Source organism: Octopus bimaculoides, chromosome 4, assembly GCF_046866305.1.
Source record: "Octopus bimaculoides isolate indiv1 chromosome 4, ASM4686630v1, whole genome shotgun sequence".
Lineage (NCBI taxonomy): Eukaryota > Metazoa > Mollusca > Cephalopoda > Octopoda > Octopodidae > Octopus > Octopus bimaculoides.
The window spans coordinates 146,880,331-146,894,720 of record NC_142931.1 but is presented as its reverse complement, the minus strand read 5'-3'; the positions used below and the strand labels follow the sequence as shown (position 1 = coordinate 146,894,720).

The following is a 14,390-nucleotide window of genomic DNA, read 5'->3' as shown; positions in this document are numbered from 1 at the left end:
CTTGTTTCAGTCATTTGACTGCGGCCATGCTGGAGCACCGCCTTTAGTCGAGCAAATCGACTCCAGAACTTATTCTTTGTAATCCTAATACTTATTCTATCAGTCTCTTTTGCCGAACCGCTAAGTTACGGGGACGTAAACACACCACCATCGGTTGTCAAGTGATGGTGGGGGGGGGGGGGGACAAGCATAGACACACAAACATATACACACACATACATATATATAAATACATATATACGACGGACTTCCTTCAGTTTCCGTCTACCAAATCCACTCACAAGGCTTTGGTCAGCCCGAGGCTATAGTAGAAAACTCTTGCCCAAGGTGCCACACAGTGAACCTGGAACCATGTGGTCGGTAGGCAAGCTACTTACCACACAGCCAGTCACTCCTGTGTATATATGTACACACACACACACATACTTATATAAATACAGACAGACAGACAGACAGACAGACAGACAGACAGACAGACAGACAGATAGACAGATAGACAGATAGATAGATAGATAGATAGATAGATAGATAGATAGATAGATAGATAGACAGAAACAGATTTTCTAAGGCTAGATGCTTTTCCTGTTGCCAACCCTCACTTGTTTCCACGTATGATAGATAACAGTTACCTTAGTCCTTCCAACAGCAAGCAGCTCAATGACTGGACATGTTTTTACAGTAGATTGCAAATGAATTATGGTGATGTTCATTTACAACTAGCATGTGATATGAAATAAACACACAGCACACACACACATATACCCACATACATACACACATGCATTATATATGAGGGTGGTCAGTTTACCTGATAAGAAGAGACACACATCATATTGCTTAACATTGAAGAGCCCCAACATAGATTTTAAGACTTTTATTAAATAAGAAAATATGCTGCTACATAATTTTACCCACTAAAGTATATTACAGATGGATCTCTGCTTGTTGAAGGCTTTTAATGATCAGTTTTTGCAGTTGATAACTTTAGGTTTAAGGGGAAACCCCACTGCAACCTATATATGAGGGTAGAGAACTGAAAAGGTCCTGGTTTTAAGGGCATCACAAAAGACCTGGTTGGAGGCCCAACCTTTTGAGTTCTTCTTAGAAAAACTGAAGGACTACTGCCATAAGTGGGTGAATCTGAGAGGGGAATATGTTAAATAAAATCATCATTATTTACATTATTTACATTTGACGGATATTTGTCCTCATCTTGTTTGCTGTTAACACAACGTTTCAGCTGATATACCCTATAGCCTTCATCAGGTGTCTTGGGGAAATTTCGAACCTGGGTTCTCATTCCTAAGGTATTTTTTGATGTGGTGGTGGTGGTGGTGGTGGTGGTCATTGTCGTCGTGGTTGTGGTGGTGGTGGTTGTGGTGGTCGTGGTGGTGGTTGTGGTAGTGGTGGTGGTGGTGGTGGTCATGGTGGTCGTGGTGGTGGTGGTGGTGGTCATGGTGGTGATGTATGTATATCTGTATGTATGTACGTAAGCATGTATGTATGTATGCATATATGCATGTACATACATATGTACATATGTATGCTATGTCCCTAGGTATGTTATGTATGTCATTCTCATAATTATCTCATAGAGTTGTCTTCCTTTCCACTGTACTCACTGCCCTCATTGAGTACAGCTCTGTTCACCCGGCCCATTTGCAATTTTCCTTTAGTTTCATAGTCTCTTGTCGATTGACAGTATGTAATAAGTACTCAATGCCTAGTGGTGATGTTTTACTGCATGTTGCAGAGATGTGGAAGTCCTAGGGTCTGCGGTTAGGGATTCATTCGCACCATTGTTTGCCATTCCCAATCTACCGATTATTTATTACAGGAGCTGGTTCTGTTTTCAGTTCCAGAAATCCAGATTATTTCCATCTCCCAGAGCTGTGCTTGGCAGATGCAGTGCCAAAACTTGCAATAGGAATAAAACAAACAAATAATAAGAATGATGATGATGATGATGGCAACGATGATGATGATGATGATGATGATGATAATGATGATGATGATGATGATGATGATGATAATGATGATGATGATGATGATGATGATGATGATGCCAATCATTTGTTTTAAAAAGTAATAATAATAAATAAGAAGAAGAATTATCTGTTTCCACATGAAACGCCATATTACTAGCAGCATTGCAATGGCTTCTCTGAAGAATGTTCTTTCTGTTTTCTCTGTTACACCCATTATCGCAGACGTCATCATCATCATCATTGTCGTTGTCGTCGTCGTCGTTGTCATCATTGCAACTGTCGTCGTTGTCACACTGTCATCATCATCATTATCATCATCACCACCACCACCACCACCACCACCACTGCCATCAACACCGCTGTCATCATTGTCATTTTTATTGTTGTCATTGTCATCACCATGAACATCATCATTATCTTCACAATAAAAAAAAACATCATCATTATCATTATCACCAAGAACATCATCATCATCATCATCATCATCATCATCATCTTTATTACTGCCATCATTACCACCATCATCACCATCATCATGACCACCATTACAAACATTGTATATCTGTTTGCATATATGTGTGTGTGTGTGAGTGTGCCTCTACTATTTATTGGCACCTGTGCTGGTGGTATGTAAATGCATCCATTACACTCTCGGAGCAGTTGGCATTAGGAAGGGCATCCAGCCATAGAAAACCATGCCAAATCAGACTGGAGTCTGGTGCAGCCTTCCAGCTTACCAGCCCCTGTCAAACCGTCCAGTCCATGCCAGCATGGACAACGGATGTTAAATGATGATATATATATGTATGTATGAATGTATGTATGTATGTATGTATGTATGTATGTATGTATGTATGTATGCATGCATGTATGTATGTATGTATGCATGCATGTATGTATGTATGAATGTATGTATGTATGTATGCATACATGTATGTATGTATGTATGAATGTATGTATGTATGTATGCATACATGTATGTATGTATGTATGCATACATGTATGTATGCATGTATGTATGTATAGATGGATGGATGGACGGATGTGTGTTCTCCTTTGTTTATAATTATCTAAATTCTTCCTCTTTGGAAGGAATTGGTTTCAAACAAAAGCACAAAGCTCCAAAGTTGGAATGTAAGATAACAAAAACAATGTCACATTTGAAACTTGAGAAAAGTCTTGCATGTTTTTACTGTTCCACTTACAGATTGCATTTGTAATGTCCGTCTTAGCCGGTTGCTTTCTTTTTCTAAAAACACCCAGCTTTTCCACATTATCACGTAAGCATTTTTTCACAAAACCAAACGCTGTAGTTATCATGTATGTGTGTATGTGTATTCATGTATGTGTGTGTGCCTCTGTGTGAGTGAGTGTGTGTGTGTGGCTGTGTGTGTTCATGCACACTTGTGTATGTGTGTGTCTCAATATGTTTGTGTGCACATGTGTGTGTGTGTGTGTGTGCATGTGCGAGTGAGTGTATGCATGTGTCTGTGTGTGCACATGTGTGTGTGTTAGTGTGTGTGTGTGTGTGCATGCATGCATGTGCATGTGTGTGTCTGGATGTGTTTGTATGCACGTGTGTGTGTGTGTGTGCATGTGTGGGTGTGTGTGCACATGTGTGTGAGTGTGTCCGTGTGTGCATGCATGCATGTGTATGTGTGTGTCTGGATGTATTTGTGTGCATGTGTGAGTGAGTGTGTATGTGTGTGTATCTGTGTGTGTATGTGTATGTGTATGTGTGTGTGTGTGTGTGCGTGTCTAACTACTTTGAGGAATTGAACACAACCCAGAGTAAGAGCAGAATATTATGGAGAGTGTACATGTGGGACACAGCCTCCATCAGGTCGCGAAAGCATTTTTATAACCTAATTTATTAATTAGCTAATTAGTTAATTGATAATAAAACAGAACTAGACAACAACCAATTCCTTTTCTTTTTTTTTTATGGCAGAATGACCCTCCCAAGATACAGCAATATATATCATCATCATTTGATGATGATGATGATGATGATGATGATGATATATATATATATATACACACACACACACACATATATACATACACACATGCATATACATTATAAATACACATACACATACACACACATATTATATATATATGATGATGATGTATACATATATATATACATATATATATGTATATATACTGATAAATACATACACATATATATATATATATATATATATATATATATATATATATATGTGTGTGTGTGTGTGTGTGTGTGTGTGTGTGTGTGTGTGTGTGTGTGTGTGTGTACTGACCCAAATACCTGGGAGACAATCACCAAGGACTTCCCAAATTGGCAGCCTGTAATTATCAAGGGAATGGACCAGATGGAAAGTAACAGACATGATCAGGCAGAGATCAGACATCAAAAACGCCAAGGGTGACTCACTGTTCCTCATTCCCCACCAACCCTCACCTGCAATGCATGGCCCTGGCCCCTTCTATCGTGCACTTGGCCTGAATAGCCACCTCAGGCATCAGGGTGAAAGAGCTCAGTCATTCACTTCAGATTAACGAATTGGATATGAATTAATGAAACCAATGGTAAGATCGATAGATAGACAGATAGATAGATATATGGAGAGAGGGAGAGAGAGGGAGAATAACAGACATACAAATAGATAGATAGATAGAGAGAGAGAGAGAGAGAGGGAGAGAGGGGGAGGGGGAGATAAAGAGAGAAAGATTGATAGATAAGTAGATAGATAGATAAATGGATAGACAGATAGATAGATAGATAGATAGATAGATAGACAGACAGACAGACAGACAGACAGATAGATAGATAGATAGATAGATAGACAGACAGTCAGACAGATAGATAGATAGCCAGATAGATGGTCTGGTCAAATGGTATCAAATGTTGCTATGGTAACGGAGCTAAAGTACGCAGAGTGAAGCCACTTGGCACAGATTGACTTTCAAATCTATCACGTAGGCACTCCAAGTTATAAATTTCTTGCTCACTTCCGTTATTTATAGAACTGCCTGGAAGCAAAGTGTGTGGAGCATGGTTATTGCAGCCAAAAACCAAATTGCACATGTATGGAACAAGATTTCAAGACATCCCAGAAGAAAATGCAAGAGAATGCAACAGGGCAAGCTGCTCACTATCCCGAAAGAAGAGTTCAAGGAATGCTTCCATCCATGGAAATAATGCTCAATAAATGGTGTGGCTCCAGAATGGGACAACTTCTAAGGAGATTAAATGCTGAAGTAACCATGCTGGAGCATTGCCTTTAGTCAAAGAAATCAACTCCAGGATTTATTCTTTGTAAGCCTAATACTTATTTTATCAGTCTCTTTTGCCAAACCACTAAGTTTCGGGAACATAAATGCACCAACATCGGTTATCAAGCAATGGTGATCGGGGACAAACAGACACAAAGACATATACATATAAATATATATATACATGACGGGCTTCTTTCAGTTTCCATCTACCAAATCCACTCACAAGGCTTTGGTCGGTCTGAGGTCCAAAGTGCTACACAGTAGGACTGAACGCAGAACCATGAGGTTGGGAAGCAAGCCTCTCACCACACAGCCATGCCTATATATATATATATATATATATATATATATTCTCTCGACTCCATCGGTCACGAATGACCATGGGTGCACCTAAGAGAGTCCCTTCCGGGGTACAAATCTGCGTGAAAAGCCACCTCACCAGCGATTGCACAACCTAGGGTTGTTTGTAATTGAAGACCAGCAGTCACCCATGCATACCAGCCTCCCCTCTCCACACCACTGATGTTATCCAAGGGAAAGGCAAAGGGGCCAATACAGCTCGGCACCAGTGATGTCGCAACTCATTTCTACAGCTGAGTAAACTGGACCAACTTGAAATAAAGTGTCTTGCTCAAGAACACAACACGCAGCCCAGTCCGGGATTCGAACTCACAACCTCACGATCGTAAGCTCGAGGCACTAACCACTGAGTCATGTGCCTTCACACACAGACACACACACACACACACACACACATATATATATATAGAGAGAGTGTGTGTGTGTGTGAATGTTGTTCCTGGTTGCTTTCATGTAAAGGTTAAAATGGTTGTCAAGATTATGACAGCTGCACGGTCTGAATGCCATTGGCAGTTTGGCTTTTTTCTTCTCATTTTGGTACATTTTTCCCATCTTGGATTCATGTCACTCAAGTGTCTGATATAATTTCATTTATCATTTACATGTAAAAAACATCCATGCTGGTTCCACAAATTATTGGACCATTAAAGTTAGAGAGAGAGAGAGAGAGAGAGAGAGAGTCATAGTCCAATTAATTAGGAAGAGAATTGGTTTAGATGAGATGTGGTTTGCAGTTTGCACTGGTTGGGATTAGAAAGGGCATCCAGTTGTTTGGGTCAAGCCAGAGTTGACAGTTGAGCTCAACATTGTTATGCGCCCTTCACTGGATTTTGCCAAACCAACCAGCCCATGTAGTGTTGGTGGCGGCGGCAGCGGCAGCGGTGGTGATGGTGGTGATGGTGGTGATGGTGGTGATGGTGGTGGTGGTGATGGTGGTGATGGTGGTGGTGGTGATGGTGGTGATGGTGGTGGTGGTGATGGTGGTGATGATGATGATGATGATGATGATGATGATGATGATGACGATGATGATGATGAGGAGGAGGAGAGTAGTGACGATGATGATGATGTGAAAATATATAATTTCCTGTTTATTATAGAAAAATGCTAATTTGATGCATGAAAAAAAAATGACAATTATTTTGATTTTCGACCAGAATAATTTTTCCACTGCTTTCCAGGTCCAATGTATGTATTGCAGCCAACCCTTTGAAAGCCAGGAGTGCCATGAGTTCTGCCTCTGCAATGAATTAAATATAGAACCAGAGAACAAAATCGATTTCTGATTTTGCTTAATGTCATTAAGATTGACGAATGCATATCTGTGTGTGTGTGTGTGTGTGTGTGTGTGTGTGTGTGTGTGTGTGTGTGTGTGTGTGTGCGCGTGTGTGTGTGTGTGTGTGTGCGCGCGTGTGTGTGTGTGTGTGTGTTACTAAAAAGAAGTATTTTATTCCCTGAGAATGTATAAAATAATAACCGTCATTATTTGAATTATATATAAGTATGTGTATATACAAATATGTATTTCCTACACTGAATATATAAAGCATTATTTGAGCCTATTTACATAGGTTCTTTATAGACATGTGCAAGGTACAACCTGCATATTCTTATACATATATATATATATATATATATATATATATAAGGGCATGTGTCTACATATATAAGGACTTTCTATATATAGGCACATGGATTAGTGGTTAGGGTGTTGCATTCACGATTGCAAGATCGTGAGTTCAATTCGCAGACCGGGTGTTGCATTGTGTTCTTAAGCAAGGCACTTCATTTCACGTTGCTCTGCGATCATTTCGTCATCTGACATGTCGCACCCATTTGCATCTGTACAGGTAATGTCGATTTGAGTGAGACAGTGAGCTTATGTATACGCAAATATTTGATCACTATAAAGAAATCATCTGTGTGGTTGTTCGGTAAGAACATTGTTGAGCCCTCATACGTTGAGCCCTCATACGTTGAGCCCTCATACGTTGAGCCCTCATACATTGAGCCCTCATACGTTGAGCCCTCATACATCATCTAATGATGAGAGAGTCCATCATATATCATGGCACTCCGTCGGTTACCACAATGAGGGCTCCAACTGATCCGATCAACAGAACAGCCTGCTCGTGAAATTAATGTGCAAGTGGCTGAGCACTCCACAGATACCTGTACCCTTAACTTAGTTCTCGGGGAGATTCAGTGTGACACAGACTGTGACAAGACTGGTCCTTTGAAACACAGGTACAACAGAAGAAAGACTGAGAGAAGTTGTGGTGAAAGAATGCAGTAGGGTTCGCCACCATCCCCTGCCAGAGCCTCGTGGAGCTTTTTAGGTGTTTTCGCTCAATAAACACTCATGATGCCCAGTCTGAGAATCGAAACCACAATCTCATGACCGTGGGTCCACTGCCCTAACTACTGGGCCATTGCACCTCCACCCAACATATATGTATAACAGAAGAAAAAGAAAATGGAGATTGGGAAGTTAATAATTGTTTATTATTAACAGCAAATTAATCATTACCCTTTACAGCTGTTTCAATTAATACTCAGTAAGTATTAAGTAAATATCAAGTTTTTTCTTGGATGAAATCGTACCTTCATGAAGTTAACACAACCTAAAATCGAATATATATATGTATATATATATATCTATTTATATATCTATCTATCAATCTATCTATTTATCTCTCTCTCTCTCTCTCTCTCTATATATATATATATATATATATATATATATATACACACACACACACACACACACACACACACACATATATATATATATACATATATATATCCACACACACATACACACATGTATATAAACCAATATGAAATAGAGGAACTAATACTGACGGTAAAATAAGATTTAATTCAAACATCAGAAAGTTTAAAAGATCAAATTGACTGTCAGTTTTATCTTGCGATTCATGAGACTGTGAAACACAAGATGAAACTGACAGCTATTTTGATCTATTGAACATTCCATTATGCCTAAATTTGATGCATGCATGTGTGTGTGTGTGCGTGTGCATGTGTGAGGGCATGTGTGTATGTGGCGTGCGCATGCGTATGCATGTGTGTGTAAATTTCTTTCATATAGAAATACGTTTACACAGCAAAAACCAAAGTCTTAATAAGTAGGCAGGTAGACAAATCACAAATCCCTTCAGGTAGATGGCCCAGCAATATCAAAGGAAGGCTAACTGGGAAGATAGTTTTTGCATGTGGCAAATGCTCAGGGGCAATAAAACACTGAAAATGTGCAGAAAACAGGTTCCATCACATTCCAGTGAGGAAAAACTAGAAGTAGTTGATAACTTCTGTTACCTAGGTGACCAAGTCAGTAGTGGGGGTGGATGTTCTGCGAGTGTAGCTGCTAGAATAAAAATAACCTGGGCAAAATTCAGAGAGCTCCTACCTCTGCTGGTGACAAAGGGTCCCTCACTCAGAGTAAAAGGTAGACTGTATGATGTATGTGTGCGAACAGCCATGCTACATGGCAGTGAAACATGGGCCGTGCCTGCTGAGGACATACATAAGCTTGCAAGAAATGAAACTAGTATGCTCCATCAGATGTGTAATGTTAGTGTGCATACATGACAGAGTGTAAGTGCGCTGAGAGAAAAGTTGAACTTAAGAAACATCAGATGTGGTGTGCAAGAGAGATGACTGCACGGGTATGGTCATGTATTGTGTATGGATGAGGACAGCTGTGTGAAAAGGTGTCACACCCTAGCAGTTGAGGGAATCTGTGGAAGCGGTAGAGCCAGGAAGACTTGGGATGAGGTGGTGAAGCATGACCTTCGGACACTGGGCCTCATGGAAGCGATGACGAGTGACCGAGACTTTTGGAGATATGCTGTGCTTGAGAAGACCTGGCAAGCTAAGTGAGACCGTAACCGTGGCCTATACCATTTGAGCATGGTCATTGCCAGTGCCACCTGACTCTGTGTGTGTGTTTGTCCCCCTACCATCGCTTGAAAACCGATAGAATAAGTACTAAGTTTACAAAGAATAAGTCCTTGGGTCGATTTGCTCGACTAAAGGTGGTGCTCCAGCATGGCCGCGGGTCAAATGACTGAAACAAGTAAAAGAATAAAATAATAAAAGCAAAGCATATATATAAATTTTTCACTATATAATTATAATTAAGGGCGCTGGGGGGACCAACGCCAATACGCTAGAAGTAGATGTCAAATGTCTATAAAAAGAGAACAAATTTCGAGTGGTTTGTAGGCATTTGGCATCTATTTCTAGCGTATTGGTGACGGCCCTCCAGCGCCCTTTATTATAATTATAATTATATACTTAAAAATTAATTCTACCGATATGGTGGCTTTTTATACGCTAGCCACTGATATAATCATTTTAATGATTATATCCACAATCTATCCGTATATATACATATATTTATACACACACACATATATATACACACGCACACATACGTAAAAGAAAATTTAGAAACTTCGAGAGGATGTGACTTTTTTCTTTCTTTCTTTTTTTGTTTTGGAACAGTGAATCTCGAAGCTAATAAAGCTCTCAATAAAACTATGTAAATATTGAGTTAAAGAAAATTTCGTGGATAGAAAAGTCGAAGGCTGCTCGTGGGCCTATCTCACACTTTATACGCTATCATTTATAGCTTTATTTACTTCGAGATCAACTCTTACATAAAGCAAAAATAATACACACAAAGAGCAAACGGGTAGAATTTATTTGCTTAATGTTGGTAATTTTAACCAACTCATGGTATTCTGTCCGTTTGCATTTGCCTTTTTACGAAGTGTGAAAAAAAAGTGAAATAATAAGAAAAATAAGCATAATATATGTAACAGACTTTGAAAACAATCCAAAAAAGAAAATGGCAAAAGAAGGCTCCAGGGGGATTCGAACCCTCGACCTCCAGTTTACTAGACTGGCGCTCTAACCAACTGAGCTATGGAGCCTCAGTTGCTTGAAACTGTGAAAATTAAGCTATATAAAGTAACATGTGCTGTTCAGTATTGTAATGGCAACATTTTCTATTCCTGATCGTTATATATATGTCGGCTGTCGCTTTCGTGACGCAACCTGGCGTGGTCATCTGCTTTAACATTCACTGAAATGTCTTTTTCGTCTACAGTCACGTCTGTTCTATTGAAGTTTACGGGTTGTTCTTTGAGCCATTGTGCAAAAAGTTACCTTTACGTATCATATATTTCTGATAAATTTCTACACACGCTTGCTGCAGTTGTGTTACATCACTCAGGGATTTCTTTGTGTGTGTGTATATACATTGTAAGTCTATACGTTTAGTATTGTGATATGTGTGTTGTGTGTGTGTGAGCCATTATGACCAAGATTGCGCAAACTAGGAGACAAAGCGTGTTCTGGAGATGAGGTATTGTAAAATTTTTATCATATTTATTCTAAGCTGGTTATTCGAAAACAATAATCGGTTGATTGTGTGCGCGCGTGCGCGTGTGTGTGTGTGCGTGTGTGCGTGTGTGTGTGCGTGTGTGTGTACGTGCGTGTGCGTGCGTGTGTTTTCTGTATATATATTTTTTCACAACAAACCCAGATATAATCAAGAGTCTACACCATCTGAAAAGTATTTGTGGGAAATTTCATCAAAAAATGTCAAGTTATGAGGAAACAAAATCGGAGATGGGTCATTTCTGTAGCTATGCATATCTATCTATCTATCTATCTATCTATTTATATATATATATATATATATATATGTATATATATGTATATATATATATATGTATATATATATGTATATATATGTATATATATATATATATATATATATATATATATATATGTATATATATATATATATGTATATATATATATACATACTTTGAAGAGCGGTTATCGGCCACTGGTCATTAGGGACTGAGGAAACAGCGTAAAGCTAAGCACTTTATGGACATGTGAAACCCAGGGTAACACCATAGACCGGCCATAACTATATTTAACTACCCTACTGCTCTTTAACTTAACTTGATTTATCGACGATATATATAATATATATATATATATATATATATATATATATATATATATATATATATATATATATATATATATATATATATATATATATATATATATATAACTGGCCAGGAGGATAGACATATCATTGAGAAAATAGATTTAGTTGATGGTCTTGTTATCTCTATTCTAGCTTTTGGCGAAGTAGAAGAGGTTAGAAAGGGTCAAGTGGTGAAGACATTATTTCGGCCAAGCTAAAGGCATCTGGAAAATGTAAAACTGCTGTCAGAGAAAAACCATTGTTCCAGCGTGAGAAAAGTTCTGTTGCAGTGTTAATTTAAATTTGGCTATGGTGGATCGAATCCACTTCATGCATGCAAGATCCACTACAGATATATTTAAAACACCACTTGCTCACGTGTATGACTTGGTAGTAGTGTGTTAAGTTTCCCCTTATTATCTAAAGTGCTTATGTAGTCCCCAGCAAGCACAAGGATCCTCTTGATAACTTCCGTAATATATTCTACCCACTGCGACGTTTACTCCATCAGTCTCGACGATGATCATTCGCTTGTCCAATCACTCGAACTATCTTCCAACTGGTTAAATAAATGTGAACCTGGTGGAATATTCTACAAAGACGTGTACCTTTAACGCAATCCTCAGCTACCGACGTTGTGCACGATAAGTGAAAATGAGTATAAAAATGGGTATACAACAGTGGTGGGCACGGTTCCGCAAATCCGCTAACAGCTAATTAGCGAAGCTAACTTTTCAATTAGCAGATTAACGTTTTCGCTAACTTTGGAAACCGTTAGCAGACCAATTAGCTTCCGCTAAATTTAGTTCCGCTAACTTTAAGTCTGTCAACAAAATTCATTCGTTTGTACCTGTCTGTTGTGTGCGTGTGTCGAAGAGTCCGTCAGGCACGCTATTGGCTAATTACGTGTACACGTGTCAAGACGTGATTGGTCGACGCAGCAGCAGCAGCCAGCTGAGCAGCATTGTATAATTCTGCAGTTTTGAGTTGTGTTCACTTACGACGTTGTCACGTTACTGATAGTCTTACATTGTTAGCGACAGCAGTGTATGTTATCGGTTTATCAAGTTATCACTTATCGTTATGTGAGGTGTAGATGTTTTTGTTTGGCCTGGGGATAAAGAGCTTGTTGAGGAGTCCGCAACGGCTGTGGGTGAAGCAGAGGTCGCTCAGGTGGAGAGCCACAATCTCAGAACCCGTGGCCCCACCTGAAGGACTATTCTGTCCTTACGTCAAGGGATAAGAGGAACGCCAAAATCCTGTACTGCCGGTGCATCATGTGCAAGTTCAAGGAGACTACCATCAAGGGACAAGCAGTGAGCCACGACTACTTTTGTCCGTGTGCATTTGTCACTTTGGGAAGTGTGAAAAGAAAAATGAAATAATAAGAAAAACAAGCATACGATATATGACAGACTTTGAAAACAATCCAAAAAAGAAAATGGCAAAAGAAGGCTCCAGAGGAATTCGAACCCTCAACCTCCAGTTTACAAGACTGGCGCTCTAACCAACACCCAGCGCATGCCATCCAGTTTGAGGAGAGGATCAAGGCTGGCTCTCCCCGTGGGAAACACAGGCAATTTTCTGGTGGCAGAGCCAGTAGCCAGTCGTCGCAGCCATGTGCAAAGAAAGTACGCCAGACCAGCATTGGTGTGGTGTTTGCCCAAACTGCTGGCACTGGTGTCCATCAGTCCATGGTGGACAGAAGGATTGTAGACCTATTTGTCGACAACATGCTACCACTGAATGCAGCGGAGTCCCCCATCTCTGTTGGCCTGATCAAGACGCTGAACCTCAGCAACACGTCGATGTCCCGCCGCACCCTGGGTAGGATAATCTTAGCCAGCCATAAGCAGCTGTAGTAAAAGACACTTGTCCAATATGCCACACAACTGGATCAAACCTGGACTTTGTGGAACCATTCTGTGTCCACGCATTACACTAACGTCTGGGCACAGCTTGGTTGAACTAGAAATTGTGTAGACAAGATGTAATAATTATAATGTAACCTAGCTACAACTATGTTCGATAAAATAAACAAGTGACGACAGCTGGAACACCTTTAATCAGAAGTCTACTGAAGTAGGACTGACCTAGGTTAAACGACTGCAACTACAGCTCTGTATAGGCGCAGGTTTCCCAACCACATGGTTCCAGGTTCACTCCCACTGCATGACACCTTAGGCAAGCCTCGTTGACTATAGCTTCGGGTTGACCAATACCTTGAGAGTGGATTTCGTAGGCGTAAACTGAAAGAAGCTTGTCGTATATGTATATATATATGTGTGTGTGTTTGTGTACGTGTTTGTGTGCGTGTTTGTGTGTGTGTGTGTGTGTGTGTGTGTGTTTGTGTTTGTTTTGTCCCCTCACCACCACCACCACTTCACAACCGGTGTTGGTGCGTTTACGTCCCCGTATCCTAGCGGTTCGGCAAAGCAGGTCAATAGAATAAGCACCAGGCTTCAAAAACATTAGTACTGGGGTCAGTTCGTTCGACTAGGATTCTCCACGGCCGCACTCCGATGACTGGAACAAATAAAACAAGAGAATGTATTTTTACAAGAATGTTGCAATGGTTCCTTTTCGACCAGATACCCATTATGTATCAACAACATAAGTCCTTGCATCGTTGACTTCAACATGAAACCGTTTGTCACGTACGTCACACCAGGTAGATGAGAATTGTGACCACAGACATTGTTGTCCAGCAAATTCATTACCACTTTTTTTCTTTTTTC

At 39.9% G+C, this 14,390-nt stretch overlaps 1 protein-coding gene and 1 non-coding gene across 2 annotated transcripts in view; one reads left to right on the top strand and one right to left on the bottom strand.

Annotated features, from left to right (window-relative positions):
- Positions 1-10,502: 10,502 nt before the first annotated feature.
- Trnat-agu (transfer RNA threonine (anticodon AGU)) lies at positions 10,503-10,576 on the bottom strand. The gene has a single exon. It is a non-coding gene; the product is annotated as a tRNA-Thr (tRNA).
- Positions 10,577-10,872: 296 nt separating this feature from the next.
- The window catches only part of LOC106878761 (uncharacterized), a 145,346-nt gene continuing 141,828 nt past the window's right edge, over positions 10,873-14,390 (top strand). Inside the window, exon 1 of the mRNA XM_014928085.3 lies at positions 10,873-11,010. The gene's annotated coding sequence lies outside the window, so the exon portion shown is untranslated. The remainder of the gene's footprint in view (positions 11,011-14,390) is intronic.